Source organism: Salvelinus sp. IW2-2015, linkage group LG28 (assembly GCF_002910315.2).
Source record: "Salvelinus sp. IW2-2015 linkage group LG28, ASM291031v2, whole genome shotgun sequence".
NCBI lineage: Eukaryota > Metazoa > Chordata > Actinopteri > Salmoniformes > Salmonidae > Salvelinus > Salvelinus sp. IW2-2015.
The window spans coordinates 2,487,550-2,493,549 of NC_036868.1; the positions used below are offsets into that span (position 1 = coordinate 2,487,550).

General features: G+C 43.8%; 1 protein-coding gene across 1 annotated transcript in view; it reads right to left on the reverse strand.

The window, feature by feature from the left end:
- Window positions 1-6,000, reverse strand: part of LOC111954059 (glutamate receptor ionotropic, kainate 2) — a 132,280-nt gene that overhangs the window by 72,598 nt on the left and 53,682 nt on the right. The gene's annotated exons all lie outside the window — the stretch shown is intronic.

The window sequence follows — 6,000 nt, forward strand, 5'->3', positions numbered from 1 at the left end:
TCCAAACGGATCTAGTTTGATGTGTTACAATGACAGAAGTGTAATGGTGGACTTGCATTACCACATTTGTGTATTTACCACCAGTCTTTCCAGTTATGTGTCTGTTTTGTGTCTGCTACTGTATTTATTCTCATCTTCAACTATTAAAGCAGAAAGATCTTTCAATGGTTAAAGCATGGGTAGATCATTTGGCTCTCGATGATGATGCTATTGACTGGGAGAATGTCAGGGAGAATATATTTCACTCATCAAAGAACCCAAACCATCAATTCATTCATTTTAAACATTGTCATAGATTGTAGTGGACACCACTTGTAAGATTTCATGCAACCTATGTAACCTCAATACACTTGGCACATACGAACATAGGATATGGGATTGTCCTGAGGTTTATGAGTTTTGGAGGAAAGTGTCGTACAGTATTTCCTCTCTGACATGATTGATGAAACTGTACCCCAGAACCAATTCCGCTTGAGTATGCAGCTGAAAGAGAAACAGTGAAAAGTTTGGCTAGCTGGGTTGACTGCTGCCCAAAAACTRGTTGTTCAACGCTGGTTGCCACCACCTTCATATAAGGATATGGCTTGCATACTTTCAGGACATAATTATGTTGGAGTAATCCACTGCCCGTATGAATAAAGCCAGTACTAGCACTTTGAAAACATGGAAAGTAGCTGCCTCAGAAATCTCTAAACTGTTGAATATGATGTACAGTTGAAGTCGGAAGATTACATACACCTTAGTCAAATATATTTAAAATTCAGTTTTTCACAATTCCTGACATTTAATCCTAGTAAAAATTCCCTGTTTTAGGTCAGTTAGGATCACCACTTTATTTTAAGAATGTGAAATGTCAGAATAATAGTAGAGAGAATCATTTATTTCAGCTTTTACTTCTTTCATCACATTCCCAGTGGGTCAGAAGTTTACATACACTCAATTAGTATTTGTAAGCGTTGCTTTAAATGTTTGATCTTGGCGTCAATGTTTCGAGTAGCCTTCCACAGACTTCCACCAATAAGCTTGGGTGAATTTTGGCTCATTCCTCCTGACAGAGCTGGTTGTAACTGCGTCAGGTTTGTAGGCCTCGCCTTGTTCGCACACGCTTTTTCAGTTCTGCCCCATTCACTTTTCTATACGGATTGATGTCAGGGCTTTGTGATGGCCACTCCAATACCTTGACTTTGTTGTCCTTAAGCCATTTGTTGCCCAGCAGCTTTAGAAGTATGCTTTGGGGCTTGTTCATTTTTGGAAGACCCATTTGCAACAAGCTTTAACTTCCTGACTTGATGTCTTGAGATGTTGCTTCAAATATACTCCACATAAATTTTCTTTCCTCGTGATGCCATCTATTTTGTAAAGTGCACCAGTCCCCTCTGCAGCAAGCACCCCACAAACATGATGCTCGCACCCTCATGCTTCACGGTTGGGAATGGTGTTCTTCGGCCGTTGCCAACCTCCCCCTTTTCTCCAAACTAACGCAATGGTCATTATGTGTCAAACAGTTCTATTTTTGTTTTCATCAGACCAGAGGAATTTCTCCAAAAAAGTACGAATTGTGCCCATGTGCCAGTTGCACAAACGTAGTCCTGGCTTTTCTATGGCAGTTTTTTGCAGCAGTGGCTCTTGCTTACTGACGGCGCTTTCAGGTTATGCGATATAGGCTCGTTTTACTGTGGGATACAGATACATTTGTTACCTGTTTCTCCAGCAATCTTCACAAGGTCTTTTTGCTGTTGGTTCTGGGATTGATCTGCACTTTTTTCCACGCAAAGTAATGTTCACGTTCATCTCTAGGAGACATACACGTCTATTTCCTGAGTGTTATGACAGCTGCGTGGTCCATGGTCGTTTTTACTTGGGTACTATTGTTTGCAAGATGAACATTACTTCAGGCGTTGGAAATTCTCCAAGGGATAACCAGACTGTGGAAGTCTTACAAGTTTTTGTTTTCTGAGTCTTGGTCTGATTTCTTTTGCTTTTTCGCCATGATGTCAAAAGCAAAGAGGTAGCACTGAGTTTGAGGTAGGCCTTGAATACATCCACCAGGTAAACGTCCAATTGGACTCAAATTATGTAATTAAGCCTATCAGAAGCTTCTAAGCCATGACATCATTTTTTCTGAATTTTCCAAGCTGTTTAAAGGCACAGTCAACTTAGTGTATGTAAACTTCTGACCCACTTGAATTGTGATACAGTGAATTATAAGTGAAATAATCTGTCTGTAAACAATTGTAGGAAAAATGACTTGTGTCATGCACAAAGTAGATGTCCTAACCGACTTGCCAAAACTATAGTTTGTTAACAAGAAATTTGTGGAGTGGTTGAAAAACAAGTTTTAATGACTCCAACCTAAGTGTATGTTAACTTCCGACTTCAACTGTAGGTGTATGATGTCAAATGCTTACTTGATGGTGTTGTATTAGCAAATTGCTCTGTATATTCTAGTGTAGTYCATGTTGTTTATTTTAATTTGATAAAACCTTTTTCCTAACGTTTTGTACACTCAGTGTATAATCTATAGATATGTGGTTATTGATAGATGTATAACTACAGTAGATGTAAACTGTCCTCCATGACGTCTTGTATTTTACAGATTCCTGTGATCATTTAGACATAACCAGGCTACAACCATTCACATGATGCTGTCGTATATWTTTTTTTTACCCCTTTTTCTCCCCAATTTCATGGTATCCAATTAGTAGTTACAGTCTTGTCTCATTGCTGCAACTCCCTTACGGACTCAGGAGAGGCGAAGGTCGAGAGCCGTGTGTCTTCTGAAACACAACCCAACCAAGCCGCACTGCTTCTTGACATAACGCCCGCTTAACCTGGAAGTCAGCCGCACCAATGTGTCAGAGGAAACACTGTACACCTGGTGACCGTGTCATCGTGCACTGCGCCCGGCCCGCCACAGGAGTCGCTAGGAGCCCTCCCTTAACCCGGACGACGCTGGGCCAATTGTGCGCCACCCCATGGGTATCCCGGTCGCGGCCAGCTGCGACAGAGCCTGGACTCGAACCCAGAATCTCTAGTAGCACKGATAGCCTTAGACCACTGCGCCACTCGGGAGGACAAGATGCTGTCATATCTTTATATCCATCTCTGTGGTGGAAACAAACACGACATCAAGCGAGATGAGAAAGACATCTTTTGCATTACAAATGACACCTTATTCCCTACATTGTCCACTGAGCCATATGGGCCTTGGCCAAAAGTAGTGCACTATGTAGGCGATAGGGTGTAATTTGGGATCTATTCAGGATCATGAGGAGAAAAGGAGAGATGATCGCTCATATATCTGGCAGATGATTGCATTCAGATTAAAAACAATCCACGAGCAATATTAATATATATTACAGAGAGCCTTGCTATGAGGTCCTGTGGGGCCCTTTAAATGCTGATGTGGCCCACTGGGGACACAGAGGCACAGCGAGGAGAGAGAGGGAATAACGCTAGCTAGATACGACCCAACCCCATCCTTTGTTCTGCTTGTTTCACTATTCTTTCTCTCTTTTTATGTGCTTATGTACAGTAGCTTCCTCCCTCTCGCTCTCTGTACCTCTGTGACAGCAATTCTTTCATTCTCTCTGTCTCTCTCTCTCTCTGTACCTCTGTGACAGCAATTCTTTCATTCTCTCTGTAACCTCTGGTGAACGCATTCATCTTCATTCTCTCTGTCTCTCTCTCTCTCCTCTTGCTATTCATTCTTCTGCTCGTACAGCCAATTATTTAATTATCCTTTGCTACTCCTCTCTCTCTCTCCTCCACTTCTCTTTTTCCCAACAAGCTCTCACAGTCTCACGTCAGAAATTAGACGTGTTTCTCAAACGTCAAATTTCGATGTTGTTCCAAATGTTTTCATGATAATAACACAGACCACATCAGTGCATGGCCTCAAAGTCCTGGGAAAACGTGTCCCTCCTTTTGCGTAATGCTTCCATCCGCGGACATATCATAGAATAGCTGAGCAGACAATGCAATGTCTTCATATACTGTAAGCTCAAATCACTCACCGATGGGGCCAATGGGAATTCAATTATTCAAACCTGACTAGCAGTTTCCTGTTAGTGCAGAGTTTCCTCAGTGCAGTGTAACAGGTCTTGGCTGGGTCTACCGTTTCAATGGGACTATGGTTTCTTGGCTGTTCCCACTGAGGATAACAACTAGACAGCCATTTTGGGGGACTTCCTGGGGCTTTGGCATAATTTCCTGTGTTTGGGTGAGGCTAGCGTTGTCTGGGGATTTGTGTCTCTAAAATGCCTCTTCTCTCTCCTCTCTCTCTCTCCTCTCTCTTCTCTCTCTCTCTCTCTTCTCTCTCTCTCTCCTTCTCTCTCCTCTCTCTCTCTCTCTCTCTCTCTCTCGTTCTCTCTCTTCTCTCTCTCTCTCTCTCTCTCTCTCTCTCTCTCTCTCTCTCTCTCTCTCTCTTCCTCTCTCGCTCTCTCTTCTCTCTCTCTCTCTCTCTCTCTCTCTCTCTCTCTCTCTCTCTCTCTCTCTTTTCCTCTCTTTCTCTCTATTTCCTTTTCTCTCTCTCTTCCTCTTTCACTCTCTCTTATAGGATTCAGCTCATTACACCTTATTCAGCTCTTTCCAAGAGGAAGGCCATGAGGAAGGGAAAGAGAAGGGATGAGGAGGGAGAGGAAGGGAAGAGGGAGGGATGAGGAAGGGAAGAGGGAAGAGGAGGGATGAGGAAGGGAAGAGGAAGAGGAAGGGTGAGGAAGGGAAGAGGAAGGAAGGGGAAGGGATGAAGAAGGGATGAGGAAGGAGGGAAGGGAAGAGTAAGAGAGTAGGGAATGAGGAATGCTATGAGGAAGGGATGAGTAAGGAAAAGGTAACCGATGAGGAAGGGAAGAGGATAGTGATGAAGAAGGGATGGGAAGGGATGAGGAGGAAGAGAAGGAAGAGGAAGAGTACGAGGAGGTTAAGAGAAGGGGATGAGTAGGAAGAGGAAGGGATGAGGAACGGATGAGGAAGGGAAGAGGAAGTGATGAAGAGGGATGAGGAAGGGAAGAGGAAGGTAAGAGGAAGTGATGAAGAAGGGATGAGTTTAGGGAAGGGGAAGGGATGAGTTTAGGGAAGGGGAAGGGATGAGGAATGGATGAGGAAGGGAAGAGGAAGTGATGAAGAAGGGATGAGGAAGGGAAGGGGAAGGGATGAGGACGGGATGAGTGTGAACATCTACTCTGATCTAGAGTCCTGCACAGCACGGGTCAGTTTTATTGAGCCACACCCACCCGCGCCGACCACATAAATCCTGAGCCCTACCCGATATATGACATCAGGACAGATTTTATTCTGCACCCCTGAAGTGTTACGAGAGCCGATCCGTGACCTGCCAAATAACCATTTATTCAACAATTGTTTTTATGACTCCAAAGTAGAAGGCTATTTCCCTTCCCTGCATTAATACATTTGTCTGCATGTCTATCAACATTTGGATAAAAGGAAACCATGCCATGAATTAAGAACAATAGGCCTATCTTCTCTCTCTGTCCTTCTCTCTGTCTCTCTGTCTCTCTCTCTCTTTCCTTCTCTCTCTCTCTCTTTCCTTCTCTCTCGCTCTCTCTTTCCATCCCTCTCTCTCTCTCTCTCTCTCTGTCTCCATCCCTTGTCCTACGTTTTTCCAAGACCCACTGTCCCTGTCAGAAACTGAACTGAGCATGCTGGTGGCGTGACAAATGGCACCCTATTCCCTACATAGTGCACGACCCTATTCCCTACATAGTGCTCTACCCTATTCCCTACATAGTCCACTATCCTATTCCCTACATATTGCACTACCCTATTCCCTACATAGTGAACTACCCTATTCCCTATATAGTGCTCTACCCTATTCCCTACATAGTCCACTACCCTATTTCCAACATAGTCCACTACCCTATTCCCTACATATTGCACTACCCTATTCCCTACATAGTCCACTACCCTATTCCCTACATAGTCCACTACTCGGGGCTCTGGTCAACAGTAGATCACCAGGTAGAGAATTCTCCAAAGCAA